Raw genomic sequence first — 12605 nt, 5'->3', positions numbered from 1 at the left:
AGCATTTAAATTTCCATGAGGCTGGCAGCGTGATGCCCCACACAGCGAAATGAGCCCTTCAATATCCCTGCCTGGAAATGAAAGCCAGCCCTTGTTAAGTGAACCAGCAGGCTGTGAATAGCATGTAAATATAATAGGACAAATATTTCCATAGTTTAGAATAAATTTGTAAATCACATTCTCATAAAATAAACTGCAGGGAGTGAGTAGGAGAAGAGAAAGGAAAGTGAATAAGAAGGGGAGGGAAAGAAAGCTGCCAGGGTGAATGAGGGGGAGAACATGTGTGAGTAACCAAAATGCAAAACACGTCAGCACTGCCGACAGAGGGAATGTGCAAGGTAGTGTGAGGACATGTGTCCCTGTTATCAGAGATTCTCACCAGATCAAATATGAACCCATTGATGTAAAATCATCCAAACGGTGAGGAAATGAATAGTTAACCTCTGGAACTCAATGCACAGGATAAAGGTGAAAGGGGGGTGGGGAATGCTTGGAACTGCCTCCCGGTGGAGGTGCGGCAGAAAAAAAGTATCGGAATTCATGAAAGTTTGGGACAAGTCTATTGGATCTCTTGGGGAGAATAGATAGGCCATATGGCCTTTATCTGTTTCTACTTTTGATAATAGCGATTAGCATATGTGGGTTGCCATACTGGGAGAAACCAAAGGTCCATCAGTGGCCAACTGAGGTAACAAATACCTGGCAAGATCCCAAAAGAGTACATTAGATTTTATGCTGTTTTTCCTACAAATTAATGGCTTATGGACTTTTCTTATAGGAAGTCATTCAAACTACTTTTAAACCCTGCTAAACTAACTGCTTTCACGACATTCTCTGGCAATTCCAGAGTTTAATTACACATTGACTGAAGAAATATGTTTTCAGGTTTGTTTTAAATCTACTACTTAGCACTTTCATTGCATTCCCCCTAGACTTAGTATTTTTGGAAAGAGAAAACAAGCAATTTATATCTACCCATTCCACGCTACTCAGTATTTTGTAGAAATCTACCAGACCTCCCCTCAGTCAACCTTTCTCCAGACTGAAGAGATCCAGACTCAAAGCCCATTTCTTTGAAGCTGCTTCAATTCCAAACTCCAACCCACCTGCTCAGCACCAATGTCTGTCTTATCATTCCCTCTGGAATTCTCCCACATGAGCACTTTGTCTGTCTTGACTAGATTGTAAGCTCTTCTGAGCAGGGACTGTCTCCTGTCATTTTGTTCTTTATAATAATCTCTACCATTTTGCCTAGCACTGACGTCAGACTCACCGGTCTATAAGTTCCTGGATCGCTTCTGGAACCTTTTTAAAAATCAGTGTCACGTTGGTCAACCCTCCAGTCTTCTGGTACTATGCTGGATTTTAAAGATAAATTTCAAATCACTAACAATAGGTCTTCAAGTTCATTTTTCAATTCAATAAGTGTTCTGAAATGTATATCATCTGGTCTAGATGATTTGATACTCTTCAGTTGGGGGGGGGGAGAGTGTGGCGCAGTGGTTAAAGCTACAGCCTCAGCACCTTGAGGTTGTGGGTTCAATCCCACGCTGCTCCTTGTGACACTGGGCAAGTCACTTAATCCCCCCCCCCCCCCCCACTTGCCCCAGTGAGCCCACCGGGACAAACAGGGAAAAATCCTCGAGTACCTGAATAAATGCATGTAAACCATTCTGAGCTCCTCTGGGAAAACGGTATAGAAAATTGAATTAAAAAAAATAAATAAATAAATAAAATTACCCCATTTCATCATGCAGTGTTAGAGATTTGTGCGTCAGTTTCTCTGACTCATCACTATTAAATACATTTCTCTTTAACACATGGAATTTCTATCCATAGGGATTCCAAAATGTGTTTTAGGTCCTGTAAAATGTTCAGTCTATTTGATTCAAGGCCTCCTTAAAATACATTGTACACCTCAACTATTTCAAACCACCTTATCACTACGATATCATTTATAACAGTGTCTCATTGGTTATCTTCCTTTCACCAGGTCTCAGAGATGGCATAGGCCAGGGGTGCCCAAAAGGTCGATTGCGATCGACCAGTCAATCGCAAAGGCAATGCAAATCGATCACGGAGCCCATCCTGGGCTCCGCGATAGACTCGTGTTGCTTTTGTGTTCTCTCTGTTGCAACAGGCCTGCAGCAACTACAGAAGCGCCGGGCAAGCTTGCCACGAACTCCCTCTCCAATGTCAGAATTGACGTCGGGGGAAGGCTGCAGCATCGGGAAACAGGGAGAACTCGGTGGCAACGGCGATGGTGGTTTGGGGGCCTGTTTCCAGACGTCGGTGGCGGCTTGGGGAGAAAAAAAAGGGAGACAGAAAGACAGGGAGGCAGAAAGACAGACAGGGAGACAAAAAGAAAGAAAGGGGGGCAGGGAGACAAAGAAAGGGGAGGGGCAGGGAGAGAGGAAGGAAAAGGGGGGGAATGGAGTATGTCGGGTTGCAGGGTGCAGGCAGGGAGAGAGAAAGAAAAAGTTGGACTCATGGAAGGACAGAGATGTTGGTTGGGGAATGGAATGAGGTATGGAGGAGACGAAGCATGCAGGAGGCAGAAAGGAGGGAAGAAATATTGGATGCACAGTCAGAAGAATAAAGTGTAACCAGAGACTGATGAAATTATCAGACAACAAAGATAGGAAAAATGATTTTATTTTTAATTTAGTGATCAAAATGTGTCATTTTGATAATTTATATCTGCTGTCTATATTTTGTACTATGGACCCCTTTTACTAAACCGCAGTAGTGGATTTTAGCGCAGGGAGCCTATGAGCTTTGAGAGCAATGCAGGGCATTCAGCATAGCTCCCTGCGCTAAAAACTACTATTGTGGTTTAATAAAAAGGGAGGGGGGTATATTTGTCTATTTTTGTATGGTTATTACTGAGGTGACATTGCATATTTTAAAGTCATCTGCCTTGACCTCTCTACCTACAGTGTGCTTTGTGTTTTTTATAATTTTATTGTTGGTAGATCATTTTGACAAGGCAAAAAAGTGTGGGCACCCCTGCCATAGGCCATTCTTGAGATGGCTTGGGGAAATCCTATTCCTAGGATAAGCAGCATAAAATCTGTTTCACTAGTTGGGACCTGGGTTGGCCACTGTTGGAAACAGGATGCTGGGCTTGATGGACCTTCGGTCTGTCCCACTATAGCAATTCCTATATTCTTAAGCTACTTTGTTCTGAACCATGTCAACCTTCTTCCAGTTTCTAGATTAAAAGCTGTGCAATGACATACATATACACATACATCACCCAACCAGTCTCATACACATACACCTGTGTATCCGTTCGAGGATGGGGGCATGTGTTGTGCCTGTGACTGCCTCGCATTTTTCATACTTTTATACGTATAGGGCCAGATTCTATAAATGGTGCCGAATGGCGCTTACATTGTAGGCATGCCAATCAAATAAATGGTGCCATGAATAGAATCATGTCTAGTGGCTCCTAAGCGGACTTAGGTGTCACTAGGTATCCTAGACATAGGCGCTACTCCATTAGGCCAGCTTTTTACTCACCTAATTTGGCGCTGTCTATGTCAGATGCCTGTTCTGCCAGGAGCCAAGATCCGGGATGTGACCGCCTGCTTAGGAAGACTGATCAAGCCCCAAGATTACTACCCAATGCTCCTCATCCACGTTGGGACGAACGACACTGCCAGGAACTCCCCAGAGAGGATTCCTGTAGACTTCAGTGCCCTGGGTGAGAAGCTGAAGCAGATGGAAGCGCAGGTAGTCTTCTCCATCCTTCCGGTAAGAGACAAGGGGAGAGCTAGGGAAGAACGTATCCAGAGGACAAACGAGTGGCTACACGGATGGTGCAAAGAGATGAACTTTGGCTTCCTGGACCACGGAGAGGCACTTCAAGGACTGCAGGGATCAGACGGGCTACATCTGACCAGAAGAGGAAAGAATGCCTTTGGACGACGTCTGGCTTGCCTGCTCCAGAAGGCTTTAAATTAAGTGAGCTGGGGGAGGGGACCTACTCTCATCCTAGTAGGGTAAATAACTCCATCTTTGAGTCTGAGGTAAGTATCTGCATCAAAGACAATACTGAGGGGGACAAACTAACTCGAACAGGAAAATCTCCATGCAAACCGGACAAACATAAAGATTGGACGACCATGTACATTAATGCACGTAGTTTGGGCAATAAAATTCTGGAACTAGAAACAGAAATGAGAACTGCCGACCTAGATGTGGTGGCGATAACAGAAACCTGGTTCTTGGAGTCCCATGGCTGGGATATGGCTATTCCAGGATATAACTTGCTCTGTCGAGACAGAGAAGGCAAAATAGGAGGAGGAGGAGCATTATACAATAGAGAGGACATCAAAGTTACTAGGATCACAGAGGTCAAGTATACGGGAGAATCCCTCTGGGTGAACCTTGCCAGGGGCAGTAACAAATACCTGTAACTTGGTGTTGTATACAGACTTCCAAGACAACAGGATAACATAGACAAAGAATTAATCGAAGAAATCAAGACCATCACTCTGCGTGGAGACACAGTGCTGTTTGGGGACTTCAATATGCCTGATGTAGACTGGAACAAACTTTCCGCTACGACCAGCGGCAGCAAGAGGCTACTAGCCTCCTTACGGGGAGCATGCCTCAAACAGATGGTATTGGAACCCACCAGGGATCAGGCGATTCTGGACCTGTTACTCATCAATGGAGACAGTATCACAGAAGTTTCGGTAGGAGATGCTTTGGCCTCCAGTGATCACAACATGGTGTGGTTTCACCTCAGGAAAGGAGTCACTAGGTCAAATACATCGACAAAGGTCCTTAATTTTAAGAGAGCTAACTTCCAGAGCATGGAAGATTTTGTCTATGAGGCATTGCAAAACCAGGGCACGACGGACAGTGTGGAGGTACTGTGGTCGACTCTGAAATCTACCCTTCAAGAAGCAACCAATCTCTCCATAAAAACCGTGAGTAAACGACAGAGAAATAGTAGACCCCAGTGGTTCTCCGCGGAGATCTTGGAACTAGTAAAGCAAAAAAAAAAAAAGCTTTAGTATCCTACAAACAATCACAACGACCGGAAGCTAAAGAAACCTATCTGATAAAATCTAGAACTATTAAAACCGTAGTCAGTGATACCAAACTCCGGATGGAAGAAAATATAGCTAGGCAGGTTAAAAAAGGGGATAAATCCTTTTTCAAGTATGTTAGTGAGAGAAGAAAGAACACAGATGGGATTGGGCGCCTAAGGAAACCTGACGGTAACTTTGTAGACTCGGACTCAGATAAAGTTGAACTACTCAATAGCTACTTCTGCTCAGTCTTTACCTGTGAGGCGCTGGGATCCAGACTGCAGCTACAGACAATGGGGTGCTTGGAGGACCCGTTCCGGGATTTTGAATTTATCATGAGCAACATCTACCACGAGCTATCGAAGCTAAAAGTGAACAAAGCCATGGGACCGGATAATCTACACTCCAGAGTACTTCGGGAATTGAGAGATGTCCTGGCAGAGTCGTTAGCCGCGCTTTTCGATTTTTCTCTAAGCAAGGGAAAAGTTCCCTTGGACTGGAAAACTGCTAACGTCATTCCGCTCCACAAAAAGGGATGCAGGTCAGAGGCTGAAAATTACAGACCGGTGAGTTTCACATCAATAGTGTGTAAACTTATGGAAACGTTGATTAAAAACAGATTGGATATGATTCTGAATGACGGACGACTGAGGGATCCCCACCAGCATGGATTTACAAAGGGAAGGTCTTGTCAGTCCAATCTGATAAGCTTCTTTGACTGGGTAACGAAACAACTGGATGGAGGAGAGTCCCTGGATATCGTGTATTTAGACTTCAGTAAGGCTTTTGATAGTGTCCCACATCGTAGGTTATTAAACAAGATGAATACGATGGGACTAGGAGAAACATTGACTGCATGGATTAAAGACTGGCTTAGTGGTAGACTTCAAAGGGTGGTGGTAAATGGTACTCCCTCAGAAACGTCGGAAGTGACCAGTGGAGTGCCGCAGGGCTCGGTCTTGGGTCCGATACTATTTAATATCTTTGTAAGGGTTCTGCCTCAGGGACTTTGAGGTAAAATTACATTATAAGCTATGCAACGTTGTGGGCAGCGCAACCAAGCCCGAAAGCGCAACCGTGCCCGACACTATGAGGCAGGACCTACTTTTACTGGAACAATGGTCCAATATTTGGCAACTGAGTTTTAATGCCAAAAAGTGTAAGGTTATGCATCTTGGTAGCGGTTACCCATGCAGAACATACACCCTGAATGGTGAAAACTTGACAAGAACTGTCGCAGAATGGGACCTGGGTGTAATCATTAGTAAAGAAATGAAAACTGCCAATCAGGTGGAGAAAGCTTCAGCCAAGGCTAGACAAATGCTGAGTTGCATCCGAAGAAGTTATATCAGCCGAAAGCCTGAAAGTTATAATGCCGTTGTACAGGTCCATGGTGAGACCTCATCTGGAGTACTGTGTTCAGTTTTGGAGGCCACATTATCAAAAGGATGTGAAGAGAATGGAGTTGGTTTGCGAATGGCCACTAAGATGGTCTCAGGACTTACGGATCTCCCATATGAAGAACGTCTAAGGAGGCTGCAGTTATATTCTTTCGAAGAATGCAGAGAGAGGGATGACATGATAGAAACATTCCAATATCTTACGGGCCTTATTGAGGTGGAGGAAGATATCTTTTTCCTTACGGGTCCCATGGCAACAAGAGGGCATCTGCTCAAACTCAAGGGTGGGAGATTTCATGGAGACAGGAAATACTTCTTCACCGAGAGGGTGGTTGATCGATGGAATGGTCTTCCACGTCAAGTAGTTGAAGCCAGTAATGCGCTCGACTTCAAGGGACGATGGGATAAACATGTGGGTTCGCTCCGGGGAAATGCTTAGAAGGAGGGTTCTTATTGAGGGAGGGTTCTTTGAGTGGGCAGACTTGTTGGGTCGACAGCCCTTTTCTGCCATCATACTCTATGTTTCTATGTTTTTAACATAGGTGTCTTTAGGCACAGGAGGGAGCCTCCACTTACTCATCGCTAGGCGACCTCTTAATTTGTTTAATTAATGGGCTGAAAACTGGCGTGGTCAATTACCAAGCCGATTAAGCCAATTAAAACATAAAAATTAGGCATGAATCCCAAACGTAGGCTTCGCTAGGCAGCTGCAATTAGGGGGTCTAACAGTGCCTGATGTTAAAGAACATGGCCACTAATGTGGGTGTTAAATGCATTGATCATGTTACACCCTTTTATCACGAATTGCATTGGCTGCCAATGGAGGCACGGGTATTGTTTCAACTAGGCTGTTTATGATACAGCTCCTTCTTACGTAGTCAATAGATTTTCTTTAGCATCATACAGACATAGCAGAAGAACTCATCCTTTGTTTAATTTTCCATCTGTCCAGGGTTGCAGGAGTAAGAAATTTCTGAATCATACAGGCAGCTCTTCATGACAACGAATTCCGAATATTGTTGCTTACTACCAGTGGAGCTGGGTTAGACGTTATCTTAGGGTTTCCGCAGCTGGCATTGTGCTTGATGCAGGTTTCTGGGTCTCACTGCGTCTTTGTCAGATGGAAACCATCGTTTCAGCCATCATGCTGTGGCTTTCTTCAGGGTATGCTCTGAAGTCTATAATTTGACTTTGGAAATAGCGAGTTCACTGCTCTAAGTTTGCATACCCTGAAGAAAGCCACAGCACGGTGGCTGAAACGTTGGTTTCTACCTGACAAAGACACAGCGAGACCCGGAAACCTGCAACAAGCACTGTAGTCTCAAATCATTGACTCTCAGGTCTTGAGCAAATCTTCTTTTCATATAAATCAAAGAAAGCATTGGTCCACTCTCTGCCACTGTTTCCCCAAAGGCAGGGAACTTGGAGATTGAATTCAACACCTTGCTGAAGGACCTTGATGGTTGCCACTAAGGCCACATTTTACCACAGTTTGACCAAAGGGCCCCCTAGCTTGCAGACAGCTTTCTTTTCAATGTATTGTGTGTCCTCGTATGGTTCTTATTGAAGCAATAACATTTTCTTTGACCTAAAAGTTGACTCACTAAAACTACGTGCATTCATTCAAGCCCTTTAATTAGTTTCCCAATAAAAATATACCAACATGCTTGAATTTTGAAGCAAAACTCTCTTCAGATATGTGTGAGGGCTCCAAGCGTCCCTCAGCTGCTCTGGCTCATATCTGCTCAGTCCAATCTTTGTGTAGCTCGGTATTGATTCTCTCCCAGGAGGAGATTGAGTGAAATATTCCCAGACTCGTCAGCAGCAGATTTTCAACAGATTTGAATCACTTCGGTTTGATAAACTTCATTCACTCCATCTTCTTGGCATTTCATTATACTTTGGTCTCTGAAATGAATGTTATTAAGGAGCTGTGCAAAGAGCAGTGACAGATATGAAATAGAGGTGAAACCTATTCCTCCAAGGTCCGCATCACGCACAACACATTACTGCAGACAGCAATGGCGCACAGTGAAAGACAGATCAATGCGTGCCAAGGACTCACCAGGAGTGTCTCCTTATTAGCAGCACGAACAGGCTCAGGAAATATCTGTCAGCAGTCAGGTGATGTCTCATATACAACACGGTGGTATACTCATAGTGGTCCAGTCTTTGCAAAACAGCACATGAAGGAACCAGATGCAACTTGGGGGTGGGGTTGGAGGTAAGGATGGAATAGGCAGTTCTAGAAAGCCTACAGCTAGGAATCGTCAGCTTGGGGTGATATGATTGGTGTCTAGAAATGACTGACTGGAACAGGTTGTTGTGAATTTATTGTTTACCCTTTCCAAAAATACTAGGACTAGGGAGCAGGCAATGAAGCTACTAAATGGTAAATTTTAAAATATTTCTTCATTCAACGTGTAATTAAACTCTGGAATTCGTTGCTGGAGAATGTGGTGAAATCAATTAGCTTAGCAGGGTTTTAAAAAAGTTTGGAGAACTTCCTAAAAAAGAAGTCCATAAGCCTCATAAGAAGGGAAAATCTATTTTACTCTTTGGAGGTTCTTGTGACCTTGGTTGATCACGTCTGGAAATGCGATATTAGGCTTTGCAGACCTTTGCTCTGTCCCTGTATGGCAAAGCGTATGATGGCCTGTTAAGTGCTACTAAATAGTTTCAAGCTCAAGTTTATTAGGTTTTTATATACGGCCTATCAAGGTTATCTAAGCGTTTTTTTACACTCAGGTACTCACGCATTTTCCCTATCTGGGGCTATAGAGGATTGAGTGACTTACCCAGGGTCACAAGGAGCAGCGTGGGGTTTGAACCCACAACCCCAGGGTGCTGAGGCTGTAGCTCCAACCACTACGCCACACTCTCCACACTCAAGCAATTGAACTGGGCTGGAAATTCTCCTGTACAATTACTTTGAAAATTGAGCCCTTTATTTTTATTGATCTATGAAATGTGTACAGAAGCAGCTGTGGTTTACAAGGGGCTGCTAAAAAGTTCTTAGCTCAACCAACAAAGTTGGGGCAGTCTCAATTGAGGGCTACACAATTAGGCCCGGATTCTGTAAACTGCGCACCGATTGTAGGCAGCTGTAGGCTTCCTACAGTATTGTAATCAGCCAATCAGGACGCACGTTTTTAAAAAAATGTTCCCCAGGCAGGCTGCCTATATTGAAGGCGCCTCCGGGAGCCTAAGGAGGCCCACAGACCCGCCTAAGCTCGCCTAAGCTTCTCCCTAGTAGAGCGGGAGAAGCTTACAATGTAGGCTAGCAAAATGCTGGCCTACATTGTAAGTAGACCGGCCGCTATACTTATCATGGCAAGGGATCTCCCTGTCCAACCCACAGGAGGGGCTTTAGGTGCTTGGGCCAATCAGGCTCTAGGCTTCTGTGGGTTGGGCAGGGGAGGGGTGCCTCATTTGGATGGAGGCGGGCCTGCCTGCCAGACACTGAGAAGACCTGTCTGGCCGGCCACCTTTCAAGGTGATCCTGGGGGTTAGGGGTTTCCGTTGGGGTGGTCCAGGGACGGGGGATAGCATTGAGGGGGTCCAGCAGGAGGGGTTGGGCACCCTCCTGCTGGCGATCATCGGGGTGGGGTGGGGGATCTTTGGGGGGTCCAGCAGGAGAGGTTGGACACCCTCTTGCCAGTGATCATTGGAGAGGGGTGGGGGTTCTTTGGAAGTCCAGCAGGAAGGGTTGGGCTGCCTTCTACAGCGATCATACAGAGAGGTGGGCAGTCTTCAGGCAGGAGGGATTGGGCATCCCTCCTGCCTCATTTGTTTAGGGGGAGGAGGTAGACTGGTGGCCGTGGCCACTATACTAATCATGGCAGTGAACCGGTTCTGTAACCGGTGTCTGTAACATGGACATCGGTTACAGAATCGGGTTTATTTTGGGCGGGCCTAGGCCCGATTCTGTATAGGACACCCTTCCCGGGCGTCTTATACAGAATCCGGGCCTTAGTCCAGTGATTTTCCACATTTTTTATTCCATCAGAAAAATACTGAACGAAAAAAGTAGAAAATGGCTGGACTAAATGTGTAGCTCTTGATGGAGACTGCCCCAACTTTGTTGGTTGGGCTAAGAACTTTTCAATGGCTCCTCAAATGGTTTGTTAATTTATATTCTGCCTTAATCCAAGGCAAATAAAATAACATGCATAATTTAAAAAACATAAACCAGCAAAATATAAAGCAGTCCAAATGCTGAAGCCTCAACAGGCTGCTGTCATCAGACAAAATAGATATCGTTTTAACAGTTTTTTAAACGCCTGCAAGTTTTTCAGATGTTGAATAGTCACAGGGAGCCTATTCCATTCCAAGGGACCCGAAGCCTTGTTGATATGAAGACACACGTGCATTGGTGGTAGCAGAATTCAGCGTCCGTAACGGTGAGTGGAATTTCAAGCAAGTCTACAAATATTCAGCTGCCTTCTGCTGTAAACTCAAACCAACAATAGGAATTTAATTCTCACTCGATATTCTTAAAAAAAAAATATATATATATATATATATATATATATTAATTTTCCAAAAAACTTAACAGTGCACTATACATGTTAGATATCAAAGAATAAAGCAGAAAACGCACATTCAACTTATAAATATACACATAGAAACATAGAAAAAGACGGCAGAAAAGGGCTACAGCCCACCAAGTCTGCCCATTCCAATTATCCGCCCCCCAGATTTTACTCCCCTAGAGATCCCACGTGAATATCCCATTTCCTCTTAAAATCCGTCACGCTGCTGGCCTTAATCACCTGCGATGGGAGTCTATTCCAATGATACACCACTCTCTCGGTGAAGAAGTACTTTCTGGAGTCGCTACGAAATTTCCCTCCCTGATTTTCATCGGATGCCCTCTGGTGTTTGAGGGTCCCATGAGACTGAAGAGATCATCTTCCGACTCGATGCGTCCCGTGATGTACTTATACATTTCAATCATGTCTCCCCGTTCTCTTCTTTCCTCAAGTGAGTACAGCCGCAACTTTTTTAGTCTTTCTTCATACGTGAGATCCTTGAGCCCCAAGACTATCCTTGTCGCCATTCGTTGAACCGACTCGATCCTTAGTATGTCTTTACGGTAGTGTGGTCTCCAGAACTGAACACAGTACTCCAAGTGAGGCCTCACCATGGATCTGTATAACGGCATCATTACTTCAGGTCTCATAGAAACATAGAAAATAGACGGCAGATAAGGGCCACGGCCCATCCAGTCTGCCCACCCTAATATCCCTCCCCTACCTTTGCCCTGTGAATAGATCCCATGTGAATAGATCCCATGCGAATAGATCCCATGTGAATAGATCCCATGTGTCTCCTGCTGACAAAACCTCTGCGGATGCAACCCATCATCTGTCTTGCCCTGGAGGAAGCCTTTTCCACTTGATTGGCAGCCTTCATATCCTCACTAATAATCACCCCTAGATCGCGTTCTACAGTGGTCTTAACCAATGTTTCTCCATTCAGTACATAAGTTCTACACGGATTACTCTTGCCCAGGTGCATTATCTTGCATTTTTTAGCATTGAAGCCTAGCTGCCAAGTAGTTGACCATCTTTCCAGCAGTAGTAGATCATGTGTCATATTGTCAGGTAATACGCTTTTGCCTACTATGTTGCAAAGTTTGGCGTCGTCAGCAAACAGTGCAACCCTTCCTTTAAGTCCTTGCGTCATATCTCTTATGAATAAATTAAATAGAATCGGGCCCAGGACTGAGCCCTGGGGCACCCCACTGATCACGTCCGACGCCTTGGATGGGGTACCGTTCACCACCACCTTTTGAAGTCTACCGCTCAGCCAATCCCCAACCCAGGTAGTTAGAGTGTCTCCCAACCCCATCGTTTTCAACTTGTTCAATAGCCTTCTGTGTGGGACGCTATCAAATGCTTTACTGAAATCCAAATATACCACGTCCAGTGATTCTCCGGCATCCAGTTGTCTAGTAACCCAGTCAAAAAAGCTAATCAGATTAGATTGGCATGATCTACCCTGGGTGAACCCGTGTTGGTGGGGGTCACGTAGGTTATCCTCGTTTAAGATTGTGTCAAGATTCTGTTTAATCAGAGTTTCCATGAGTTTACACACTACAGATGTGAGACTCACTGGTCTGTAGTTTGCTGTCTCTGTCCTGCAGCCCTTT

This window comes from Geotrypetes seraphini, chromosome 3, assembly GCF_902459505.1.
Source record: "Geotrypetes seraphini chromosome 3, aGeoSer1.1, whole genome shotgun sequence".
Classification (NCBI taxonomy): domain Eukaryota; kingdom Metazoa; phylum Chordata; class Amphibia; order Gymnophiona; family Dermophiidae; genus Geotrypetes; species Geotrypetes seraphini.
Note: the sequence above shows the minus strand (reverse complement) of the source record.